This window comes from Nicotiana sylvestris, chromosome 9 (genome assembly GCF_000393655.2).
Source record: "Nicotiana sylvestris chromosome 9, ASM39365v2, whole genome shotgun sequence".
NCBI classification, from domain to species: Eukaryota; Viridiplantae; Streptophyta; class Magnoliopsida; order Solanales; family Solanaceae; genus Nicotiana; species Nicotiana sylvestris.
Window position 1 is genome coordinate 116,538,443 of NC_091065.1, and position 27,749 is coordinate 116,566,191.

Genomic DNA, 27,749 nt, shown 5'->3' on the forward strand with positions numbered 1-27,749 from the left:
TTATGAAATCCCGTTTTTGGTTATGTTTTGGAACTTTAAAATAACTGGGCAAAATGACTCTACGCGTTCGCGATAGACCTCTTGCGTTCGCGATGGGTCAGGCTTTTTGGCCTTCGCGTTCGCGGATAGGGGCTCGCGTTCGCGAAGCTGTAGCTCCTCGAGCCCTCGCGTTCGCATCCTTGGGGTCGCGTTCGCGTAAGGTGTTCTACCCATTCCCCCTGCCAGGAACGTGTTCGTGAAGGTCTAGCCTCCCGCTATCTCGCGTTCGCGTAGAAGGCAATTTCTTTCAGCAAATTTACTCATCGCGTTCGCGAGGGTTCTCCCGCGAACGCGAAGAAGACCATACCAGAACTGGAAACCTGCAACTTTCATAAGTCTAAAACCACTCCGAAACACTCCCGAGCCCTGGGGCTCCTAACCAAACACATGCACTAACTCAACATCATCGTACGAACCTATCAGTACGATCAAATCACCTAAATAACCTCAAAAACAATGAATCAAAATCTCAAAATCAAGAATTTTTCCAATACTTCATCAAGTTTCAAATTTAGGATTTCAAGTCCGAAACGCGTCAAACGACATTCGATTTTAACCAAACTTTACAGAAACATCTTAAATCATATATAAGACCTGTACCGGGCACCAGAACTAAAATACGGGACCGATACCAACACGTTCTAATCAAATTTCATTTCAATTTTCCTTTACAATTTCAGAAAAACAATTTCCTTTAAAAATTAATTTCTCAGGCTCGGGACCTCAGAATTCGATTTCGGGCATACGCCCAAGTCCCATATTTTCCTACGGACCCTTCGGGACCGTCAAATCACGGGTCCGAGTCCGTTTACCCAAAATATTGACCGAAGTCAAATTTCATCATTTTTCACAGAATTTCATATTTAAGCTTTTCGGTTATGCACCCGGACTGTGCACACAACTCGAGGCGACTCTAAATGAGGTTTTCAAGGCCTAGGAAGCACATAATGCAATTAAAACAGGTGATGACCCTTTGGATCGTCACATTCTCCACCTCTAAAACAACTATTCGTCCTCGAACGGACAGAAGAAGGAAGTACCTGAGTCGGGGAAAAGATGGGGATAACGGCTCCGCATATCGGATTTGGACTCCCAGGTCGATGCCTCAGGAGGCTGACCTCTCCACTGAACACGAACAGATGGGAAACTCTTCGACCTCAACTGACGAACCTGCTGGTCTAGAATAGCCACCGGCTCCTCCTCATAAGACAAGTCCTTGTCCAACTGGACAGTGCTGAAATCTAACACGTGGGATGGATCACCGTGATACTTCCGAAGCATGGACACATGAAACACTGGATGCACGACTGATAAGCTCAGCGGCAATGCAAGTCCATAAGCTACCTCTCCCACTCGATCAAGAATCTCAAACGGGCCAATGAACCTAGGGCTAAGCTTGCCCTTCTTCCCAAATCTCATCACACCCTTCATAGACGACACTCGGAGCAATACTCGCTCACCAACCATAAAAGCCACATCTCGAACCTTGCGGTCTGTATAACTCTTTTTGCCTGGACTGAGCTGTACGAAGCGTATCCTGAATGATCCTGACCTTGTCCAAGGCCTCCTGAACCAGATCTGTACCCAACAACCGAGCCTCCCCCGGTTCAAACCATCCAATCGGAGATCGACATCGCCTACCATACAAAGCCTCATAAGGTGCCATATAGATGCTCGACTGGTAGCTGTTGTTGTAGGCAAACTCTGCTAAAGGCAAAAACTGATCCTACGAGCCTCCAAAATCAATGACACAAGCTCGGAGCATATCCTCCAGAATCTGAATAGTCCGCTCGGACTGGTCGTCCGTCTGGGGATAAAATGTTGTACTCAACTACACCTGAGTGCCCAACTCTTGCTGAACTGCTCTCCAGAAATGCGAGGTAAACTGCGTACCTCGGTCCAAAATGATAGACACAGGCACACCATAAAGACGAACAATCTCCCGAATATAGATCTCAGCTAACCTCTCGGATGAAAAGGAGACTGCCACAAGAATGAAATGCACTGACTTGGTCAGCCTATCAACAATGACCCATACTGCGTCGAACTTCCTCCGAGTCTGCGGGAGCCCAACAACGAAATCCATAGTGATTCGCTCCCACTTCCACTTGGGAAGCTCAATCCTCTTAAACAATCCACCAGGCCTCTGATGCTCATACTTAACCTGCTGGCAATTTAAACACCGAGCCACATATGCAACAATATTTTCATTCTACGCCACCAATAATGCTACGACAAATCCTGATACATCTTCGCGGCGCCCGGATGAATAGAGTACTTGGAGCTATGGGCCTTCTCTAAAATCAACTCTCGAAACCCATCCACATTAGGCACACAAACTCGACCATGCAATCTCAAAACTCCATCATCACCTAAGGTAACCTGCTTGGCACCTCCACGCTGCATCGTGTCTCTAAGGACACACAAATGAGGATCATCATACTATCGATCACAGATACGCTCCAATAAGGAAGATCGAGCGACCATGCAAGCTATACACGACTAGGCTTAGAAATATCCAACCTCACAAATCAATTGGCCAAAACCTGAACATCCAAGGCAAGCGGTCTCTCACCCACCGGAATATAAGCAAGACTGCCCATACTAGCTGACTTCCTACACAAGGCATCGGCCACCACATTGGTCTTTCCCGGGTGATAAAAGATAGTGATGTCATAATCTTTCAACAACTCCAACCACCTCCTCTGCCTCAAATTCAACTCCTTTTGCTTGAACAAATACTGAAGCGATTTATTTTTCGAAGTTGTTGTTAAGGTCAGGAGCCCCCCCTGAAGAACAGAATGATGATTTATTTTTCAAAGTTGTTGATGAGGTCAGGAGACCTCCCCCCCTGAAGAACAGAATGGCGATTTAATTTTCGAAGTTGTTGAAATCTCGCCCGCCTGAAGAAAGGAATGGCGATTTATTTTCGAAGTTGTTGTTGAGGTCAGGAGCCCCCCTGAAGAACAGAATGGCGATTTATTTTTCGAAGTTGTTGTTGAGGTCAGGAGCCCCCCCTGAAGAATGGAATGGCGATTTATTTTTCAAAGTTGTTATTGAGGTCAGGAGCCCCCCCTGAAGAACAGAATGACAATTTATTTTTCGAAGTTGTTGAAATCTCGCCCGCCTGAAGAAAGGAATGTCGATTTATTTTCGAAGTTGTTGTTGAGGTCAGGAGCCCCTCTGAAGAACAGAATGGCGATTTATTTTTCGAAATTGTTGTTGAGGTCAGGAGCCCCCCCTGAAGAACGGAATGACGATTTATTTTTCAAAGTTGTTGGTTGAGGTTGGGAGCCCGCCCATATAACAGAGGAATACATTTCAGTATTTACATTTTAAGTTGAAGAAGTTGGGAGCCCGCCCATATAACAGAGGAATACATTTCAGTCTTTACATTTTAAGTTGAAGAAGTTGGGAGCCCGCCCATATAACAGAGGAATACATTTCAGTCTGTACATTTTAAGTTGAAGAAGTTGGGAGCCCGCCCATATAACAGAGGAATACATTTCATTCTTTAAATTTCAAGTCCGGAAGTTGGGAGCTCGCCCATATAACAGAGGAATACATGGAAGTTTGAAGTCAGTAAAGCAGAGGGTTACAACAAAAAACCCCAAAATAAATCAGAAGGAAGACCACAAGTCGAGCCGGAAGTAAAGAAACAGCAGAGAGGAATACAACCGAAATCCCCAGCGGGAAACAACAAAAAATCCCCTGTAGAGGAAGGAAGTTTAAGATTCGATGGAAAAAATGCGAAGCTCCCGAGAAGGACATAAGCAGTTCGAGATCGGCAGTCAAGGGAGAATACAAGACAAATTAGAAGTAAAGAAATACTCGAGAAGTCACCAAGACATCAAAGCAACAAGAGACACAAGAGCACGACTGAAGATCTAGATAAGATTTTGTAATTCATAGACTATAGTTTAGTCTAGCTTCTTGTTTTCTTTCAGCATGGTGTAATAAGGTGGTCGGCAAGCAGTAATAACAACATGCAACAAGAGTAACATTGCAGTCTCATGGTAGTCCCAGCTACCAAAACTTCCCGAACTACATTAACCTGATTCCCTTCTAGCCAGGGATATGTAGGAAACCTTTGAAGCAAAGGTTCGGTTAAATCTTTTTCAAAAAATGCTTCACACGGAGTACTCGGATGGGCAAAAATCGCTCACTTTATCTTTGCACGAAAAGTCTTCATGTTTTCGGACAAAGAGGGGCAGCTGTAAGCACGTGATTTTTGCCCTATATGAGAATTACTCCCAAAAATTCAAAATAAAACAATTTTCCTTTATGTGCAATTTTGAGAATTTTCGTGGCATTTTTTGGATAATTATTTGTATTTGTCCATGCATGTTTAAAATACAAAAATATATCGCATTTGCATTTAGGATTTAGTTTTACAATTAGGAGCAATTAAGTTTGTTTTACAAAAATAAAAAAAAGCATAAAAAATAATGTACGTTGCATTTTTAGCATTTAAATTGTGTGATTTTATCGTAATTGCTATTTAATTGTGTGTTAATTGTTATTGAGAGTTAATTTGCACTTTTATAAATTAATTTAGTTCTATAGGATAAGTTAGGATTTTTAGAATTTAGTTTTAGTTTAAGAAAAAAAAATAGAAGAAAAAAAGAAGCAATGGAAATAAGAAGAAAATCAGATTGGGCCACCTTTTTAAATTAAATCAACTAGGCCCAAACCAAATAAGTCGACCTGGTCCGCCCCATAACCCAAACAAACACCCCCCCCTTTTCTTCCATTTTCCATTTTTCATTTTTTTTACCCCAAAAACCCTAAACCACCCGCCCCCCCTCTCTTTCTCCTTCTCCAAGCAGCCCCTCCAAGCTCCCATGGCTGCCTTTCTCTGCTGCTTCATCTTCATCTCCACCATGAATGACCCCGTTGCTTCAAACAAACCCACTGCCATCTCCATAACCCGCAACCCTCACAGTCCGTCGGACCACCCAAGTCGACCCCTCCTCCCCCCCCCCGTCCGCCATTAACGAGCAGCAGTGCTGCTACGTTCCTGCTCGTCGAGCTCCAGTCAGCCACCATGGCTGCTGCTTCGTCTTCAGCTACCCTCTCGTCGTCACTACCCTAGCACTACCATGAACGACCAGTAACCATGGTTGTTGTTTCTTCGTCTTCGGCTTCTTCGTCAAGCTCAACCAGTCCGTCGACCTCCTCGTCGACCACTTTTCAGCGACGTGAGGCAGTCCGTTGAACCCCTTTCTGCTTCACCTTCTTCGTCGTCCAGCTTCATCCATGAACGACCACAAACCAGTGAACTCAATCGTCACTGCGTCAAAAACGAAAATGGGTTGAAAACAGTGATGTTTGTTCAAGTTCGTCGAGGTTCCGTTCGAACCCGGACTTCAAACTAGTAGGTTTCCGTTCTCTTTTCTTTTAGTTTTTCATTAGTGAATTCATCTTCCGCTATTTTTCTTCTTTCTATGATTGTGTTTGTGTTCCGATGGGTTGGTTTGAATTCGAACCCACATCTTTGTTTGTATTAAAGATAATTCGTGTTCATTTTTGTTTGAAGTTCGTTAGTTTTTCATTAGGTGATTTAATGTGAGTGTTTATATGTTGGTTTTTAGTTTTTGATTTAGTATGAATCATTCATCCTGGTTATGATGTTGTTTGATTTAGTTTGAGTTCAACTAATGTTGAGTTTAGTGATTTAAATCTACTTGTTTGTCCTGTTAAGTTTGTTTGTTAATTGGATCGTTGAGTAGGTGAATTGGTTATAGTTGATATGGTTTTGGTACAGATTGAAAGGGATGGGGGTCGAATGATAAATTGTAGTATTTTCAGGGGCAGAATGGTAATTTCAGTAGTTTCAGGGCATTTTCGGGATTTTAAGTAATTGATTAATTTGAGTGTTTTGTCCACTAAGAGCTAATATATTAAAATAACACATAAAATAATACGTAGTGGGGGAAAAGACATGTGGTAGTGGGCAGTAATGCATTATTTAATATAGTGGAGGACAAGACATGTGGTAGTGGGCAATAATGCATTATTTAATATAGTGAGGGACAAGACATGTGTTAGTGGGAATTAATACATTGTTTAATATAGTGGGGGACAAGACATGTGGTAGTGAAAACTAATACATTTGTTTAATATAGTGGGGGACAAGGCATGCAAGTGTGGGGAACAAAACATAATGGTATGAAAAGATTAAAAAGGGATTGATTAAAATATGTTGTACATACCTGTTTTGGGTTATAAATAGGGTCATTTCAAGACCAAGGGGGGGGGGGGATTTTTTCTGAACATTAAGAGAGAGGAAGACATTCTGAAAATCTGGAGAGGGTTTGGACATTTTTCTGAAAATCTTAAGAGAATGCTGGAGATTTTAAAAAGAGAAAACAAAAACAAAGTAGTCTACGAGTTTAGTTTTGGGTTTAATACACGCGTGGTTGAGTCTGTTTATGGTGATGTTGGTTGTTGTTGTTTAGTCTTTTACAAACTTTTGGGGTTGTTCTATTGAGCTTGTTTGGTTTTCTTCAAATTTTCACGGGCCTCGAATCTGGTTTGAATTGCTGCTATTGGGTTGTTGTTGTCTTGCCGTGTTATTACTGTTGCTGACTGCTCTTTCATCTTCTTGTATTGCCACTTCCAGGTACACAGCTATAACCTTGGTCATTTGTAAGCCGAAAACATAAGCATGAATATACATGAAGATTTGAAGCTTTAAGTTTGATCTAGCTTTTCTACTGATTTGTATATTAGGATATCTCATTCATTAATATAATGCAAATGCCTGCGGAATGCATCAACTGGACTGTTGAATCTATTTCTACAAACATGTGAATAATGTTAGTAACTAATATTCTCGAATGTTAGTGATTGATGTTAGCCTAATGTCGGTTTTTTTAAGCATTGACGAATTTCTTCGACAAGTCGTAAAAAGAGTAAAAAAATGGCTTTGTATTACACATAGTCAATTCCAATAGTTCAAGTCAGCTAATAATGTTAATGTAAATTAATCAAAGAATAGTTGGTTTGTTTTGATATTACCGGGTGTCAATCTCGTGTTCTATTCATAATCTCAACTTTAGTGTTATTAACTAATAAAATAAGGAACGAAATAATCTCCCTTTGTACAAGCTCGATTACAATTTCCCATTTGCATTTGTCTTAGACCAATAACTAATAAGTCACATCCTTTTTTTTAAGTATGTAATTAATTTGGAGATTTTATTTTAGAGACAAACTTAATAAAAATGTAGCCACTTTAGGATTGTCCTTTTAAAATAAATGAGATGAGCCTCGCTGGATAAACACATAAATGGCGGGGCCCTCGTTAAATGTATGTATTAAATACTTAGATTCCGGGACGGGCCGTTTAGCAAATTTCACGGCCCTACCCAAAATAATGATACGCTAGTCGCTTTAGGCGCGTATTTAATAATGTTATCTTCTTAAACTCGGGTGCACATTTATGTGACCCAAATCCAAATCTCAACAGAGTTGAAATGTGTCAATAACCACGGGTGCATTGATTGTGACGTGGTTCGATATGCATGTCCATGACGTTGCAAATTACTTTAAAATAATGAATGAGACGAGCCTCGACAAACAAAAATACACAAATTGCGGGGCCCTCAACGGATAGTTATTTTGAATGCTTAGATTTCGAGACAGGTCGCATAGCGAACTTTACGGCTTTTCTCAAAATAATAACGCGTTAGTCTTTAGGCGCGTATTTAATAATGTTATTTTCCTAAAACTCGGGTGCACATTTATGTGACCCAAATCCAAATCTCAACGAAGTTGGAACGTATCAAAAATTGCGGGTACATTTATGTGGCGCAATTCGAGATGCATTCTCACGACGTTGCAATTCTTTGAATAAATAATAACAAAGCGGTAAATATTTAAAATTCGCACATAGGTTCAACATGTATTAAAATCAGATAATCAAGCCGAATATGACAGTTGAGCGACCGTGCTAGAACCACGGAACTCGGGAATGCCTAACACCTTCTCCCGGGTTAACAGAATTCCTTATTTCTGGTGCGCAGACTGTTAAACGGAGTCAATATTTTCCTCGATTCGGGATTCAACCGGTGACTTGGGACACCATAAAGCTCCCAAGTGGCGACTCTGAATCTTTAAATAAAATCCCGTTTCGATTGTCCTTTAATTAGAAAAACTCCCTCTGCGCCCCTTTGCGGCGGGGCGGGCGAAAAGGAGGTGTGACAGTAATAACTTGTAATAAACGATTGGGGACGGCTTGTGAAAAGGGGAGGGAATAAATGTATGCAAAGGGTAGATAACTTGCCTATAGGTTTACTAGTTTCTGCATTCACATAGATATCCTGCCTATAAGTTTATTAATTTCTGCATTTATATCCTGTCTACAGTTTACTTATGAATTTCTGCATTTTGCCTATAAGAGTTTCTTTCTGAATCTATGCACTCACATATAGAAATCATGCCTATAGAATTCTGCATTCGCATATAGACACCGGGACTATAAGAACTTCTGCATTCTCATCTTTAGATAGCATGTCTATAAGAATTTCTGCATAGATACCATGGCTATAGGATGCACATGCATGTAGATAATATGCCTATAGGACCTTTCTGATTCTTGCATACTCCTCTCTCATTAGGCAAACATAATTATAGGCCTTAATAATCAGTGTAAGTAGATATCACGTTCGTAATAAAATACAACATCTAGACAACATGTTTTTGCACCTCTCTATAATAGTGTTTTAAGTTAACAAACACTTAGAAAGCATGCCTATATGGGTTCTAATCAAAATCTGAATCGCCTCACTCGTTTTAAGTTTAATCTGTCAGTAGTAATGCGTTATCAATCGTAGAACTTGTTTTATTCTGTTAAAACTGGCGACCTTTCTGTAATCAGTTTACCTCTTTGTTTCTGAAACCAGTAGATATCATGTCTATAGGTTTCGCCTAACACTTAGGCAAGCATTAGGGTAAAAGTCTTAATTGTATTAATCTTTATTAATTACAACCAGCAGGCAGGTCTAATTCGGACTTCTTATATGAAAATATGTGATAAATCAGCCTGCTTTAACTTCTTAAGTTTTAATCAGACCCTAATCAGTATGTGCAAGACATGCTAAACCATATGCTTTTCTTTGGTTTAAGGAGGTCTATTTGAGCCGTACTTGTTTATGAGCTTTCCCAATGCTTGCTATATATATGTTTTGATTGTCGCCTTAGAATTTTGTCCTTTTAAAACCGTAAAAACCTCATACCCCTTCCCTTTTAGGATTAGTAGTCCCAAATACCTCCGGGACTGATAGGATTGGGGCGGGTAATAGCATGCAATAAGTAAACGAGACCATTCCGCGTTTAATACCTTAACGGGGTGGGAAAGGGTAGATATGGATATGATGACCACGCGATAATGTCACGTGTAGTCCCTCATCAAGGAGTGATTACCGGACATTGCGTGGGGTGATCCATATTATTTATAAACCTAGGACCCCCTTTCATTTGTTTTTTTTCCGTTTCTTTGAAATTTCAAAATGTTTCTCTCAGGCTTCTTTTAATTCTTCCCAACTTTGTTTATTTGTAACCATTATATGAAAACCCCCTCTTACTTGAAGTTTTATTTGCCTACGTATTGTTTGCGCTTAAAGTCACAATAATTGTCTAGCCGGGAACCACACTAGTGGATCCTGAGGGGTGCCTAACACCTTCCCCTTGGGATAATTTCAAGCCCTTACCCAATCTCTGGTTACTCAAAACAAACCCTTTTTAGTGTCCTAATGCACTTTAATCATTAGGTGGCGACCCTCCAATTCAAACCCAATTCCCGAAGGGGAACAAGTTGTCCTCCCAAATGTCCTAAACCCGATTTCACGAGAAAAAATGGGCGCGACAATAGACCTCTCGCGTTCGCGATGGGTCAGGCTTTTTGGCCTTCGCGTTTGCGGATAGGGGCTCGCGTTCGTGAAGCTGTAGCTCCTCGAGCCCTCGCGTTCACGTCCTTAGGGTCGCGTTCGCGTAAGGTGTTCTACCCATTCCCCCTGCCCAGGCACTTGGCCTTCGCGTTCGCATAGCCAGGAACGCCTTCGCGAAGGTCTAGCCCCCCGTTGCCTCGCGTTCGCGACCTGGTCTACGCGTTCGCGTAGAAGGGAATTTCCTTCAGCAAATTTACTCATCGCGTTCGCGAGGGTTCTCCCGCGAACGCGAAAAAGACCATACCAGAACTGGAAACCTGCAACTTTCATAAGTCTAAAACCACTCTGAAACACTCCCGAGCCCTCGGGGCTCCTAACCAAACACATGCACTAACTCAACATCATCGTACAAACCTATCAGTGCGATCAAATCACCTAAATAACCTCAAAATCAAGAATTTTTCCAAATACTTCATCAAGTTTCAAATTTAGGATTTCAAGTCCGAAACACGTCAAACGACGTTCGATTTTAACCAAACTTTACAGAAACATCTTAAATCATATATAAGACATGTACCTGGCGCCGGAACCAAAATACGGGCCCGATACCAACACGTTCTAATCAAATTTCATTTCAATTTTCCTTAACAATTTCAGAAAAACAATTTCCTTTAAAAATTCATTTCTCGGGCTCGGGACCTCGAAATTCGATTTCGGGCATACGTCCAAGTCTCATATTTTCCTACGGACCCTCCGGGGCCGTCAAATCACGGGTCCGGGTCCGTTTACCCAAAATGTTGACCGAAGTCAAATTTATTCATTTTAAACTCAAATTTCATCATTTTTCACAGAATTTCATATTTAAGCTTTCCGGCTACGCGCCCGAATTGTGCGCGCAACTCAAGATGACTCTAAATGAGGTTTTCAAGACCTCGGAAGCACAGAATGCAATTAAAATAGGTGATGACCCTTTGGGTCGTCACATGTAATTATAAATTGATTAGGGGAATTTGTACGAATTGCTCGTGGTGAAGCATTTGGTATTTCGGCACGAGTAATGTGAGTAGTAATCTTACCGTAATTTATGTTTCATAAATTGCTTGATTTATACATGAATTTTAATATGAATATGTTATCGATTATTTTGAAATTGCATGTGGGACAAGTCCTTTACTTGATATGGTTCTGAATAGTTTACTTGAGAGGTTTACAGTTATTTAAAATGTTCTCAGTGTTACTAGACATGTTTTACTGGTATTTGAGATATGATTACCGTTACGGAAATTGGATTACATGATTTGATAAGAATTGAAATGCCATGTACTATTTTGAAAATGCTTTCATGTGAATATTTATTGTTACAAAGAAAGTATAAATGGGAGGAGACTTTGAAGGATCCTGTAGCTAACGGTGGGTTCGTTAGACCTGGTGAACCTTGTATTTACTGATTACCGAGTATAGTTATAGCTCTCTCTAGTGGGAAGGTAGAACTAGCATACAATTACAGTTTTCCCTCGAGTAGGGACCTACAATTATATTTGACTCCTTTTATGAAGGGGTCCACATAACGATACAAATTACATGATCCTTTTCTGGAAACCTTCCAAATACAAAAATTTTCTATGTCACAGTATTTATCGAGTTTATTACTGAATTATTAATTGATTTTGGTTACAGGAAACACATGATGAGACTGATTATTATTACTGTTTTTAAAAGGGCATTTTATTTTGTGATTATTATACAAGCATGTTTTCTGACTTGTCCCCTATTAAAAATGATTGTGGTTAAATGTTATTATTCATTGAGCTAGCGACCTACTCCCTGCTATTATTTTTACAGAGACAGCAGTAGACGCAGGTGGGGATTTCGTTAATTAGAGTACACGAGTTGACAGTTCCTGGTGGGCCCCTCATTTATTCGCATGGGAAAAGATTGTTATTTATTTGTTATAGTTTCTTTCTTGATACTCTTAGAGTCGCTCCATAGTCATTTTTACGAGTGTCATAAGTATTCTTTTATTGATATAGATTTATGACTCGTATTAGACTTTCCTATCGTATAATTGGAGATGAAGTTAGTATAATTGTGTTGGAAATATTTCGTGAATATGGATTATAAATTGTTTGGTCAATATAGGTTGGTTGTGCTGTTGATTCTAAGACAGGTTTATTTTTGGATAGTCCTAAAACAGGGAACACCCTGTCCGATTTTCTGTAAGATACCGATGAGGCTTACTTGGGGGAACTTGCTCCCAGGCGCCGGTCATAATCCTAAATTGGGTTGTAACAAAGTTGGTATCAGAGCCTTAAGTTGTTCTTGTGACTAATGGAGCACACGTCGGTAGTAGAATCTCAATTATGGTTATGTAGTCGGCCATTCCCATAATCATGTTTCTGCGAGGCGTGATAAGATGTGTCTTTCTTTCTTTCTTATTCCTCTGTACGTGTGTGGCAATTAGGGTCAGATAACTGAATCTATCATTACTTATCCTATTCATGTATGGCTCGGACCAATTACCCTATAATAGAATTTGGCTAGAGGTTCAAACTTCAAAGATGTCAAATTTCGCCAATGGGCATGCAGTCATCTCCAAGCAAAGAAATGCTACATAAATAGTATACAAGACCAGTGAAAGGTTCATTGTGCCATATGAGATCTTTCTGGTAAGATGCGTAATAGAGCCCATTTTGGAAATTTATATTATTCCACCACTACAGCGATAGAGGAGTGCTATCACAAAAAGGTACTTACCTCAATGAAAAAGAAAAAAAGAGAGATCTTTATGGATATAATAGATAAACATGAGAAGAATGAGCAAAAAAATAGGGGCTCTAAAGTCCTCATGCACCCATAAGATTATAGGGAACAACAAAATATTCTTAATAAAGTTCCTAAAGTTGAAACTACTAAGTTTATTATTTTTTACAGTTCAAAGAATCCTTAAAGGTTTTAATAAAGTACTTACCATGTTATGAGCTATAGGATATTTCATGAAGAGGCCTATGGAACAGACAACTTTTAGACTAGAGAACATGACGAATACATGAAATGCTATTATACTCTTAGGGATGCCAACAAGAGCAACACAACTAATTTTGGAATAATTTCGCTAAAGTGCTTATGAATCACTTCCTTCTTGACAGTCTGTGACGTGAACTTGCCTGCTAGATCATTTAAGAAATTGATTTAGACGATGAGTATACTTACATATAACACCAAACTTTCTCAGCTGGATACGCAAGTAACATCTTAAGTTTAGAGGCTTGTTGAAAGGTTCGTCAATTGTTTAAACAAGGTAGCAACTGCATATATGAAGATTGAAGATTTAAACTTATTTTATAGTAGTTGCAGTTACCAGAAAGATTGAAAATATGGACATGATAGGCGTGCAAGAACTCACATAATAAGATCGAGATTAGAATATCTTTTAGTATGGATTTTAATATGAGTCGAAGATTTATAAAAATCAAAAATGTTTTGAGATATTAAGCGATCCTTTTCGGGCTGCCACATCTGTGAAAAATTTATAGTAGTTAGACATGTATTTAAAACTTTTAAGATTCAAGTTAAGAGAAGGAAACCCTAGCTAACCAAGTTGTACTTGATATGGTTGACGCTAACGTACATATGAATATGGATTAATTATCTTCTTACCATGCTACCCTGGATTACAAAGGAAAGACTATTAGGTTTGGTGAACTTTAAAAGCTAGTTTTGTCCAAAAAAAGGATTATTGGTTTTAGAGATGAGCAAATTATATATTTTGAAAACTTAACGGCTATAGAAGAAAGGTTGTTTGGATCTCATAGATACGGTAGGGGCACAAGAGAAGAAACACTTAGTTTGAGAAAAAAAAGTATCATAATGAGAGATTCTCTAATGTATTCCTAAGGATTTACTAGGACTACCTCCAATATGAGAAATAGAGACATACAAACTATATCATATAAAACCAACAGAGTCGAGATGACTAAGTGAACGATTGCAAAACCTATTGAATAAGACTTTTATCATACTGAGTGTTTCACCATGGGGAGGACCAATATTGTTGGAAACAAAAGGGGGGGAATAGGTCCGTAAGAATGTAAATCGACTACATACAATTGACTAAGATAACAATATGCAATATATACTCATTGTCTCGTATAGGTGACTTGTTTGATTAGTTACAAGGAGCCTCCAACTTTTAAAAGATTTATCTTTAGTCTGGTTATCATCAGCTTAGAATAAGAATAGAAGATATTTCGATGTGAGCCCCTAGAACTCAGTACAAACATTATGAGTTATTTGTGATGCCTTTCGGACTGGCCAATTCTCTAGCCGCATTCATAGATATAATGAATATGGTGTTCAAGTTGTTTCTGGAAAAAAGTATCATGGTCTTTATTTATGATATCTAGTATATTCTTGTAGCTAGAAAGAACACGAAGATTTACTTGGAAAAAAAACTGTGTTATAGATGCTGCTATAGCTGTCCAACGGGACGGGCAGTCCCGTCCCGTCCCATCCCACTTCAATTTAAATGGGATGGGCCAATGTTAAACGGGACACGGATGGGACGGGACGGCTATTTCGTCCCGTTTGTCCCGTCCCGCCTGGATTTTTTTTTGAAATCTAGTCGTGGGGCAACGACTTAAATTGCAAAAATAGTCGTTGCCAACATTAAAAACGGCCAAAAAATGACCCCCCCACCCCCCAAAAAAAACACCCCCTGCCCCCCTCCCAAACTTTTAATATAACCCCTAAGTTTATTAAATTATACTTTGGCCCTATTTTCTACTATAAATACCCCCCATCCTTCTTTATTTTTTTTCCGACAAAAAATCAATTTTCTCTCTCAAATCTCTGACATTCTAATATTCTATCTATATTATTCTCTCAATTTTGTTACTATCAACTATCAAGTGATAACTTTCAAGTATTTGGGCAAATTTTTGGAGCAACTTTCAAGCTTTAAATTAATTCGTCAAGTATTTGGAGCAATATTTTGGGCAATTTCTTCAAGTTTTAATCACGGTGCACTCGTTCCATCTCCTAATTTTAATATATAATTTTTTCATATTCTTTTAGAGCTTAATTTTTGTGTTTACTTTACGGGTTCTATTTTCGTATTTCATTTATGTGTTTAATTTTTATGTAGCTTTTTAAATTTAATTTCGTATTTAAATTATGGAACCTAAAAATTTATTTGGCATGTTTAAAAAAAGTAGTAAAAAAAAATAGCAAAGGTGAAAGTAGTAGTAATCCTAATCCTAACCCTTCTCCTAGAATTAGAAAACATATAGATGAAATGACTCATGTTGATGAAACTTCATTTTCCCAACCCCCCCGCATTTTATGATATTAATGTCGGAGAACAAATCCAACTTATGCAGCGACCATTAATGAAATGATTTCAAAATTTAAAAAGTATTTTTTCCTTATTCCCGAAGTTTATTTAATTTCTACTCTACTTAACCCATCTTTAAAACTAAGAGGTTCAAAGGGACTTGTTCGTAAAATTTATGAGAATTTAGCAATTCAAGAAAATGGACAACCATCTCTCGAAGACTGCCAAGCTAGCATATATTCTTATGCCAGATCAATGTTTGATAAATATAAATCTATGAAAATAACAGGTTGTTAAACTGGTCCTTCTACTTATAAGTTTAGAGCAGAAGTTTTATGGGAAGATATGGATGATATAACAGGTTTTGATTCCTCTATTGATGATGAACTTGATTCTTATCTTAATCAAGGATTGGAAAGTATTAAAGACGAAGAAGGCAAGGAACAACTTTTGTCATGGTGGAGGGAGTGTGGCAAGGCTTTTCAAACACTTTCAATAATGGCCCAAGATATCCTGGCTATTCAAGCATCATCAATAGCATCAGAGAGTGTTTTTAATGCGGCAAGATTTCAAATTGGAAATCATAGACATGCATTAGCGGAGGACAGTGTAGAGATTTCCGTATAATTCAGAGATGTTCAGAAAGAAGAAATCTTGGTTTTGAAAAATTAACCACTAGGGAAGAAGAAGAATACAATGAGATACTTAGCACTGGGAGCGATGACGGCACGGAGCTCATGGAACATCAATCAACATTGCCAATTCCAGCACAATGTCCGAGAGATATTATTGATAAGTTACAAAGAAGCTATATAGGAACTTACAAATATTAGTATGATAATTTGTAATTGGTTATTAAGAGGCCTAGTTCAAACAGAACCCTTCCTAGAAGGTGGCTGCGTAGATTAGGTGCTCTTTAACAGAATTATATTTGTATTTGAGATTTGAAAGTTCTATTAATAAAATAAAAGGCTCTAAGCGTTGAATTTTTTTAATGAATTGTCTTAGTTACTTAATACTTTGAAATTATATTAAATAAATTATAACTCTATTATAAATTTATAATTACTAGAATATTTCATTACAAGTATTTTTTTTAATATTTTATAATTTTTTACTTAGTTTTCTAATTTTTGTTTTAACATTTAAGTTTATTAAATAAGTCAAAAATCTAGCCGTTGCAAACTTTAAAAATATAGTAATTTTAAAAAAAACTAGACATTTTTAAAAAAAAAACTACACTTAAGGCCCACGAACCCGTCTCGTCCCGTCCCGTTCTGTTTGTTAGCGGGACGGGATGGGCCGACTGTTTTGTCCCGTTTGTTCTGTCTTGCCACCGTCCCGCTTAAATGTCGTCCCGTCCCGTTGGACAACCATAGATGCTGCCGAAAAATTAGCTTTTTACCAAGTTCTTGAAGCGTGAATTTTGGCTAGACTCAGTGGCATTCCTCGGGCATATTGTAACTAAGGATGTGATTATGGTAAATTCTAAGAAGATAGAAATAATTCAAAAGTGACAAAGATCAACTATTCCTATAGAGATATGCAACTACTTGGCTTAGTAGGCTACTACATGCATTTTGTACATGATTTCTCCAAAATAATAGTGTCACTAACCTAACTAATACCACAAAAAAAAAGCTTTGTTGGACAGAGAAATGTGAGCAAAACCTTCAGAAACTCAAAACATGTTTCGCAACTACACTAGCAGTAACCTTACCATCAGGTTCAGGAGGACTCATAATATTCAGTGATGTTGCGAGGGTGGATTAGAATGTGTTCTCGCTTCTCATGCGTATGATCGTGTTATAGCTTATGCTTTGGGATAGTTCAAGAAACACGAGCTAAACTATCTTACTCGTGATTTGGAGTTGGTTGCAGTAATTTTGGCTTTAAAGGAATTACTTATACTGCAAAACTTAAGAGATTTATACTGACCATAAGAGCTTACAGTATTTTTTTAGCACAGGCGTCTAAATCTTCGGCGTTTTGGTAGGTGAAACTACCCAATGACTATGATTGTTCTATTTTGTATCATTATGGAAAGACAAATATGGTGGTTGATGCATTGAGCAGAAGATCTATGGGCAACTTGGCACATATAGTTCTGCCAAAAGGACCTTTGACTAAAATAATGTAGAGGATAAAAGGGGTACATGTATCAAATTTAGTATGGAGAATATAGAGATATTAGTGGCTTGTGTTAAAGCCAAGTTGTAACGACCCGACCGGACGTTTCGAGCTTTTGCACTTTGATCGCCAGTTCTCGGGCATGACTTGTCCCGTATGATGTATTATGACTGATGTAAATCGTTGATTTTGGTTTTCACGGAAATCGGTATGAATTCGAAAGAATAGTCTCAGTTGAAAGCTTTGAATTTGAAAGGTTTGACCAAGAATTGACCTATTTGTATATGAGGTCGGATCGGAATTTTTATGATTTGGTTAGCTTTGTTGGGTGATTTATGACTTAGGAGTGTGATCGGAATTTGTTTTGGAGGTCCGGAGTAGAAATAGGCTTGAATTGGCGAAGTTAGTATTTTGGCGATTTCTGGTTGATAGGTTAGATTTTGATCCGAGGATCAGAATGGAATTCCAAGAGTTGTTGTGTCTTCGTTATGTCATTTGTGATGTATGTGCAAAATTTCAGGTCATTCGGACGTGGTTTGGTTGGGTTTTTTATCGAAAGCGTATTTTAGAAGTTTTTAGAAAACTTATGCTTGAATTCGATGTGAATTAATGGATTTGATGTTGTTTGAAGTGTTTTGATGATTGGAACAAGTTTGAATAAGGTATTGGGTCATGTTCGTGCTTTTGGTTGAGGCCCGGGGTGCCTCGGGGTGATTTCGGATGGTTGGCGGGGAAATTGGAATTTGTGTTGCAGCTTTAGATTTGCTGCTTCTGGTATTTCAGCATCTGCAGATGCGGCACCGCAGATGCGGGTGTATTATTGCAGAAGCAAAAATGGGTCAGGCGAACTGGACCGTAGAAGCGGCTAAAGGGATCGCATCTGCGGAAGCGCAGATGCGGAAGTGGTTCACAGATGCGGCTTAGGCCGGTTTAATGAACTCCGCAGAAGCGGATGTGTTGACCATATATGCGGTACCACAAAAGAGGATTTTGGACCGCAGATGAGGTCATGTCTGGGCAGAATGTATATATGTCTTCCTTCGCGATTTTTGAAGGGTTTAACCATTTTTGCACTCGGAATTGGGAGCTTTGGGCGATTTTGAAGAGAGGAATCAAAGAGACTTCGTTGAGGTAAGGATTTTGGACTTAAAACACATTCATATAGTAGAATTTCATGAATTTAGGGCTATAACTAATGGGTTTAAAGGGTTAAAAATGGAGGATTAGGGCTTGAGTTAAAGAGGCCTTTAATGGAGGATTCGAGGGGACATTTGAACTCCGATTTTGATGTTGTTGATATGTATAAACTCGTGGAAGGATAAGGAACCCGTTGATGTAAAAAATTTTGAGTGTCGAAAAGTGGGCCCGGGGCTCGGGTTTTTGGTAATTTCAGGATTTGTGCCCGTTTTTGATTGTTTTCGCTTGGGCTTGGTTCCCTTAGCATATTGTGATGCATTCGTTCTGATTTTGGATAGATTCGACGCACGTGGAGGCCTATTTGAGGGGCAAAGGCATCGTGAGCTAGAGATTTCGCCGGTTCGAGGTGAGTAATGATTGTAAATGATATCTTGAGGGTTTGAAACCCCGGATTCGCACATCGTAGTGCTATATTAAGGTGAGACACGCACTTGATGATGAGCGTGGGGTCGTTTACTGCAGGGGATTGTGACTTGGTCCATCCTGATTGACGCTTTTACCGCGTATTTAATTGAAACTTATTTGTTATCATCATTATTTGAACTGATTGCCATATTTGGGCTTCGAGTAAACTATTTGAACCCTCCGGGGATTTTTATCACTATTTCCTCACTGTTTTGACCTACTACTTGAACTCAGTCGTATTGTTTTCCACTGTTGTACAACTCAGCCACTTTTACTCGGTTTTGAAACTAAAATGATATATTAAATGATGTTTTGAGGCTGAGAACTACTATTTTTACTAACGCCTGAGGGGCTTATGTGATTTTTGGACTGAGTATGGCCGAGGGCCAGATGTGAGGATACTATGGGATCAGACTGTGCGCCGCAGTAGTGTTATACTAATATTGATATGAGGTCGAGGGTCTAGATTTGATGCCACGAGATGGCTTGATATTGCGCTTGGGCCGTAAGGGGCCCCTCTCGGAGTCTGCACACCCCTAGTGAGCACCGTCGATGAGATATATGGATTGGGCTGCATGCCGCAGCGGTGTTAGTACTGTTCTATGTGTTTACTTTACTTCATCTGTTTGCCATTATCTGTTGTTTGTGCTACTTCATGTGATATCTATCTGATCGCCTAGCATTTATCTGTTAATTGAGTGTTGTGCCCAAGGGGCGGATTTTCGTGCTTATCTGCACTATTTGTTTACACTCATTTGCGTAACAGTTGAAAAAGTCATTTTTAAAAGAGGTTTAAACTGAGCTAAGATGTTTTTCCAAGGATTTCACACTTTCACTGCTTTTATTCAAAGGGTTTTAGACTGCTCTATACAGCATGTTGATGCATTTTTTATGATTTCTTACTACTCAGTTATTATTTACCTTTATTGCTCACTGAGTTGGAGTACTCACTTTATTCCCTGCACCTCGTGTGCAGATGCAAGTATTTGTTCACCCGGTAGCGGGTTTTGAGCCGGTTGAAGGCTAAGTTATCGGAGTTTAGTGAGGTGACTGTCAACATTCGCAGCACCGCATCTCTTCCTTTTGTTTATCAGTCCTATTTTATATGTTTCGTGCCTTGCAATTGTATTTATACTCTAATAGATGCTCGTGACTTGTGACACCCCGGTTTGGGCTATGTCGGGTTGTACTTCCGCTAATTATTATCATTTAATCACATTTAAACTGCTTATGAACTGTTTAACCACTTTAAATAGGATGTATTGGGTTTAGTTGGTTGGCCTTGTCTTCACGAGAGGCGCCATCACGACCAGATCGGGGATTGGATCGTGACAAGTTGGTATCAGAGCCTAGGTTACATAGGTCTCACGAGTCATGAGCAGGTTTGGTAGAGTCTCGCGGATCGGTATAGAGACGTCTGTATTTATCCTCGAGAGGCTGCAGAACCTTTAGGAAAAACTTCACATTCTTGAATTCTTATCGTGCTTCTTTGATTCAGTTTGAAAAGTAACTCTTGAAATTCCTTACACGCGCTCGCATGCGCGCATGAGCGCTCAATATCAGATATGCCTTGATGGCTTGTGATTCCCTGATCGAGGGGCGAGATGTGATCTCTGTGAGTTTGATGTTGGGCCAATCTGGAGAACTTGAGGCCGGATCTTTGCGTATGGCTTGAGCACCGAGGCGCTGATTGTGTGAGCATGTGTGTTGCACTTATATGTTCAGTATTGTCCCTATTAGTGGAAGTGATGGCTGGATAACTGTGTGGTGAGTATGTTAGTACTGCGAAATATATCTATACGACTTGGAAGTAACGAGAAAGGCCGGCTGGAGTATAGAAGAACTATTAGGAGCTTGAATTCCATCTTGATTCGAAGTATAACCCTGAGTTATGGGCGCGTGAAGGATCTTTTCATGTTTTCCAGTTGAGAGTGAAGTAAATTTTATGTTACGATATGAGTTCAGACTCAGGAAGACTAAGCGACTGTGTAATGTGTATAACGGTGGAAGGTATATAGAAATGTTAGATTGAGGCGAAGCAGGTGGGTTATCTCCTACGGAGTGTTCTGAAGTGGTGTGATCCTTATGTAAATGTTAGAAGATCTCATGTGTAAGTGAAAAGTACGTGTTGAAATTTGAAATTTCGGGTCGCTTAAGAAAGTGGGCTTAACTGTTGCGGGGATGAATGCGAGATTTGCAGAAGATTTAAAGTACTAGATGATATGTGTTTTCACAAGCTTACAAAAGGATTTGAGCTTAATCTCACTATGGTATTGTGGCATCAATAGAGTATAAGTGTTATGAGTTATCGAGTGTATTTTGATCTATGGGTCCGAGCCAAGTGGGGGAGTCTGCTGTGAGTAGTTGGTTGCACTATTAGATGTTATGTTGGTTCCAGTTTGAGGCGTATGGGCGAATCAGTTATGGCTTGCGGAAATTGAGACCGAGGATGACTCGAGTAGAGGAAATTTTTTGACAAAGGTTATGTTATGCTTCATAGAGTAAGAAAAATCACGGGATGCCTTAAGTTGTTGTTGGTAAGGAATGCTCAGTGCATAGAGCAGGAAGTCCTGGATGTGCTGGAATGAGGATTTCATTCTGCGGTGTCAGAGTGCTAATGAGGCATGGGTGGTTCTGTTCGTTTGATTAGGCTAATTGCAGTTTGAAGAGAGTGAGTGACTCTCGAGAATGGTTCTAATGTGTTCGAGGTTCTACATGTAACAATTGGGTATCTTAAAGTTGTATATGGGGTTAGAAACTGTGTTTTCATGGGAAGAGGTCAAGACTTGTGATATTTCTATATTGAATATAGGACTCTATGTATCAGTATCAGGAAAGCAAAGGTAACAGATTTAGATTCGCAGGAAGTTCCTCAGAGTAAAGTGTTCTGGAATGTGGTGTTTCTAGGAGTAATTGAGTGAGTATTCAGCGGCTTATAGGTCTTAGACAGTGTGGTCTTGTGCTTGGGTCTCGTGTGGTGAGCCTGGGTTGAGGAATTATGGTACTACAGCAAGAGAGAATATCAAGTTGAAAATGAATCAGAAGGAAATTTAGATAGATGGAATAGTTTGATAGTAGACCGAATCAGTATGGTAAGGATATGATTAATTCCTTGTGTGTGTTCGAGGTAATGAGTTCTTTCAGGTATTTTGCGGCAATGCTCTTAAGTTTTGATGGCTTGCTTAGCTTGATCGAGTTAGAAGGATTCAGTCCTGACATGTCTGATTTGTGCAAAGGGAACTCGGAGAGTTCTTGATGGTTTTTACCACGGTTTGGAGATGTATATTTTCTATGGGCATGCAGAGCATGGGATGTATAGTGATTCTTCTTCTAGATTGGGACCAATGGAAAGTTCTTGACCAATTAAGTACGTAGATATTTGTGGCTCGGAAGGAAGATAAAGTTCTCATGTTATCCTGAGATGGTATGGTATATGCGGTAGGTTGTGGAGGATTGACAATTGCGTGTGGAAGGTTACAGTTCAGTTCTGAACGAAAAGTCATGAATCCTTAGGCAGCACGGGCAGTTTCAGATGATTAAGGAAGTGGTAATGCTAATTGGGATGATCTAACGAGGGTATATGTTTCAAAAAAGACAATGTAATTAAGTTGATGGTACTTCGGTAGTATTGCAGCACTTTCTTGTTAGATCGACTAGTGATATTCGAGTTTGCTTGGTGGCACAGGGAAATTTTGGAGTATCTATTGTGGAATGATTGGGTATTTGAGGCGTAGCATGTATTCGGACGGCGAAATTGGGATCGGATATGGTGATTCATCGGTCGTGTGGATTTGGAGATGGAAGTTCTCATATTCAGGCTATGTTGTGGTTGTGGATCGTGTGTATCGGCACTGTTTAGTGACTATCGGGATTTGGAGGCTCGAGTAGATTTTTCTTTGTTGGTATGTTAAATGTTGGATGTGATGTTGGAGTTCAGACTGGTCGTCTTAGTGTTGGGTTATTCTGGACTATCACGCTATGGGCTATGCCGGAAATGCCACGGGTTGAGTGGCGAGGTGCGACGGATTATGTTCTAGTAGAGTGGTTTATATTTCAAAGACCTAGCGAACGGCTGGGAAGGACCGCCTTTCTTAATTGAGCCTTCGTGATGGATGTCAGTGCAGAGGATTCTACCACTGATTCAGTTCTGGTGTTGAGGAACTCTCCGGATGTGTTCCTTGTGGCCGAGCATGTCGCCGGGCATAGTTGTTGATTTTGGTATTGATTTGGCACTGGGCACCGTATCGTATGGCTCCGGCAGGAGTTATAGTAGTGGAAGGAGAAGCTTCGGGCTTCTTTGATAAGGAGTTCGTTGGCAGGCCAATGTGGATGCGTGTTCTAGCTGAGTCGGCTTAGTTGGCCCCAAGCTATATTGTTGAGGGACAGGTTTATTCGACCGTTATTGAGCTTACTTGTGATCTGGGAGATCTATAAGTTGCCTTTCTGTGTTGCAAGACATTATGATTTGTTAGTCATGGGCACATATGGTGCGGTACTATTGGGATTCATAGTGGAAGTCGAGCGGGAAAAGTAATTGGGTGTTGCTCAGTGGATGGCGTATCAGTTACGTCGTATCGGGTCTGCGTGGTATGTGTTCCTTGTTTCACCGTGGGTGTAGTGATTTGCTTTGGTTCCAGGCGTCAAATTGTGCGCGGTTGTCAATTTCGAGCATAGTGACTTGAGGTGTTTCATGTGGAACAGTGTTTGGATAGAATCGCGCATTTTTGCAGCAAAGCTAGGTGGAGATATGACCTTGCGGGTTAGATTCAGGTGTTCTATTTCTATGATGTGAGACGGGTCCTCAGTCTTGTGTTATGGTGGTACGGGTGAGCTTGAGGTATAGCTCCTTCATTGAGTCATTTTCATGATTGAGTATGTTAGGACTGTTGCTTATTGGCGCGCGTATTATGCCAGTTGTGGCTTAGGCCTCTATTGATGCGTCATGTCACCAGAGTGATGTGTTGGATTAGAGGAGATCGTTGGGATCATTAATGAATACGAACGGATTCGATTTCAACATGTTGGGAGGATAATGTCGAGGTTCGGCTCGGAAATTTGCTATGGTATTTGCCAAAGGAGAAGTGGCTACATGAATAGTCGATCTCAGAAATGGTTATGGTTCAGTGCGTATTTCATTTATCATTGGCAGTATATGAAAGTGTTGGAATGAGACTTTAGTTGATAAGAGGTTTTCTACCAGTATTCGGTTGTTGTGGGCAGCTGCGGTGAATAGAAGTTATCGCTACGAGTGTTTGAGTTATGTGGTATATTATGGGATTTCTCCCGAGGTTGCAGGCATGGGTTATTACAGCTGGTTCGGGTCTATTCAGAGTATAGATGTGAGGTTTTGATCGTATTGATGGTTTCGGAAGTGGAAATGTGGTTCTATGGCTTATGGGCCAGATTGGATTATGCTATTTCAGTTGCAATATGTTATCGAACCTATATGAGATAGGGTGACCTGGGATCACCCCCAGGTATATGCATGGTAAATTTATTCAGCTACGGGTTGGCTTTTAGAACAACTCAGGGTACGTTCGAGGATGAACGTGTATTTAAGTGGGGGAGGATGTAATGACCTGATCGGTCATTTCGAGGTTTTGCATTTTGATCGCCAGTTCTCAGGCATGACTTGCCCCGTATGATGTATTATGACTGATGTAAATCATTGATTTTGGTTTTCACGGAAATCGGTATCAATTCGAAAGAACAGTCTTAGTTGAAAGCTTTGAATTTGAAAGGTTTGACCAAGAGTTAACCTATTTGTATATGAGCTCGGATCAGAATTTTTATGATTTGGTTAGCTTTGTTGGGTGATTTATGACTTAGGAGTGTGATCGGAATTGGTTTTGGAAGTCCGGAGTAGAAATAGGCTTGAATTGGCGAAGTTAGTATTTTGGCGATTTCTGGTTGATAGGTGAGATTTTGATCCGAGGGTCAGAATGGAATTCCAAGAATTGCTATAGCTTCGTTATGTCATTTGTGATGTATGTGCAAAATTTCATGTCATTCGAACGTGGTTTGGTTGGGTTTTTGATCGAAAGCGTATTTCAGAAGTTTTTAGAAAACTTAGGCTTGAATTCGATGTGAATTGATGGATTTGATGATGTTTGAAGTGTTTTGATGATTGAAACAAGTTTGAATAAGGTATTGGGTCATGTTCATGCTTTTGGTTGAGGCCCCGGGGGGCCTCGGGGTGATTTCGGATGGTTGGCGGGGAAATTGGAATTTGTGTTGCAGCTTTAGATTTGTTGCTTCTGGTATTTCCGCATCTGCGGTTTGTGGACCGCAGATGCGGGTGTATCATTGCAGAAGCGAAAATGGGTCAGGCGAGCTGGACCGCAGAAACGGCTAAAGGGATCACATCTGCGGAAGCGCAGATGCGGAAGTGTTTCGCAGATGCGGCTTAGGCCGGTTTAATGAGCTCCGTAGAAACGGATGTGTTGACCGCATATGTGGTACCGCAAAAGCGGATTTTGGACCGCAGATGCGGTCATGTCTGGGCAGAATGTATATATGTCTTCCTTCGCGATTTTTGAAGGGTTTAACCATTTTTGCACTCGGAATTGGGAGCTTTAGGCGATTTTGAAGAGAGGAATCAAAGAGACTTCGTTGAGGTAAGGATTTTGGACTTAAAACACATTCATATAGTAGAATTTCATAAATTTAGGGCTGTAACTAATGGGTTTAAAGGGTTAAAAATGGAGGATTAGAGCTTGAGTATAAGAGGCCTTTAATGGAGGATTTGAGGGGTCATTTGAACTCCGATTTTGATGTTGTTGATATGTATAAACTCGTGGAAGGATAAGGAACCCGTTGATGTAAAAATTTCTGAGTTTCAAGAAGTGGACCCGGGGCTCGGGTTTTTGGTAATTTCGGGATTTTGTGCCCATTATTGATTGTTTTCACTTGGGCTTGGTTCCCTTAGCATATTGTGATGCATTCGTTCTGATTTTGGATAGATTCGACGCGCGTGGAGGCCAATTTGAGGGGCAAAGGCGTCGTGAGCTAGAGATTTCGCCGGTTCGAGGTGATTAATGACTGTAAATGATATCTTGAGGGTTTGAAACCCCAGATTCGCACATCGTAGTGCTATATTAAGGTGAGACACGCGCTTGATGATGAGCGTGGGGTCATTTACTGTAGGGGATTGTGACTTGGTCCATCCCGATTGACGCTTTTACCGCGTATTTGATTGAAACTTATTTGTTATCATCATTATTTGGACTGATTGCCATATTTGGGCTACGAGCCAACTATTTGAACCCTCCGGGGATTTTTATCACTATTTCCTCACTGTTTTGACCTACTACTTGAACTCAGTCGTATTATTTTCCACTGTTGTACAACTCAGCCACTTTTACTCGATTTTGAACTAAAATGATATAGTAAATGATGTTTTGAGGCTGAGAACTACTATTTTCACTAATGCCTGAGGGGTTTATGTGATTTCTGGACTGAGTATAGCCGAGGGCCAGATGTGAGGATACTATGGTATCGGACTGCGCGCCGCAGCAGTGTTATACTGATATTGATATGAGGCCGAGGGCCTAGATTTGATGCCACGAGATGGCTTGATATTGCGCTTGGGCCGTAAGGGGCCCCTCCCGGAGTCTGCACACCCCCAGTGAGCATCGTCGACGAGATATATGGATCGGGCTGCACGTCGCAGTGATATATGGATCGGGCTGCACGCCGCAGCGGTGTTGGTACTGTTCTATATGTTTACTTTACTTCATCTGTCTGCCATTATCTGTTGTTTGTGCTACTTCAAGTGATATCTATCTGATCGCCTAGCATTTATCTGTTAATTGAGTGTTGTTCCCGAGGGGCGGATTTTCGTGCTTATCTGCACTATTTGTTTGCATTCATTTGCGTAACAGTTGAAAAAGTCATTTTTAAAAGAGGTTTAAACTGAGCTAAGATGCTTTTCCAAGGATTTCACACTTTCACTGCTTTTATTCAAAGGGTTTTAGACTTCTCTATACAACATGTTGATGCATTTTTTGTGATTTCTTACTGCTCAGTTATTATTTACCTTTATTACTCACTGAGTTGGAGTACTCACTTTACTCCCTGCACCTCGTGTGCAGATGCAAGTATTTGTTCACCCGGTAGCGGGTTTTGAGCTGGTCGGAGGCTAAGTTATCGGAGTTTAGTGAGGTGACTGCCAGCATTCGCAGCACCACATCTCTTTCTTTTGTTTATAAGTCCTATTTTATATGTTTCAGGCCTTGCAGTTGTATTTATACTCTAATAGATGCTCGTGACTTGTGACACCCTGGGCTATGTCGGGTTGTACTTCCGCTAATTATTATCATTTAATCACATTTAAACTACTTATGAACTGTTTAACCGCTTTAAATAGGATGTATTGGGTTTAGTTGGCTGGCCTTGTCTTCATGAGAGGCGCCATCACGACCGGATCGGGGATTGGGTCGTGACACAAGTTTTCACTAGTAGAGCACATAAAGGCCATCAATATGGACCGTTTTGTACTTCAGGAACAAGCATAAAGGGATATTGATCACTTTTGTCTTAATTTTAATTTTTAAAAAAAAAAAATCAAGTGTCTTGGAATCAGATGTTCAAACAGTCTTTCTTGCTATTGAAATCTAAATAAAAAAATTATTTATGGAAATAAATTGCGTCGAATAGGATTTGAACCTATACCAAAGGTATGAAGATAAGTGATTATGTAAATAGATGAGGTCTTAGCTAGTAAAAGCAAGGATATGATTATTGATATTGAT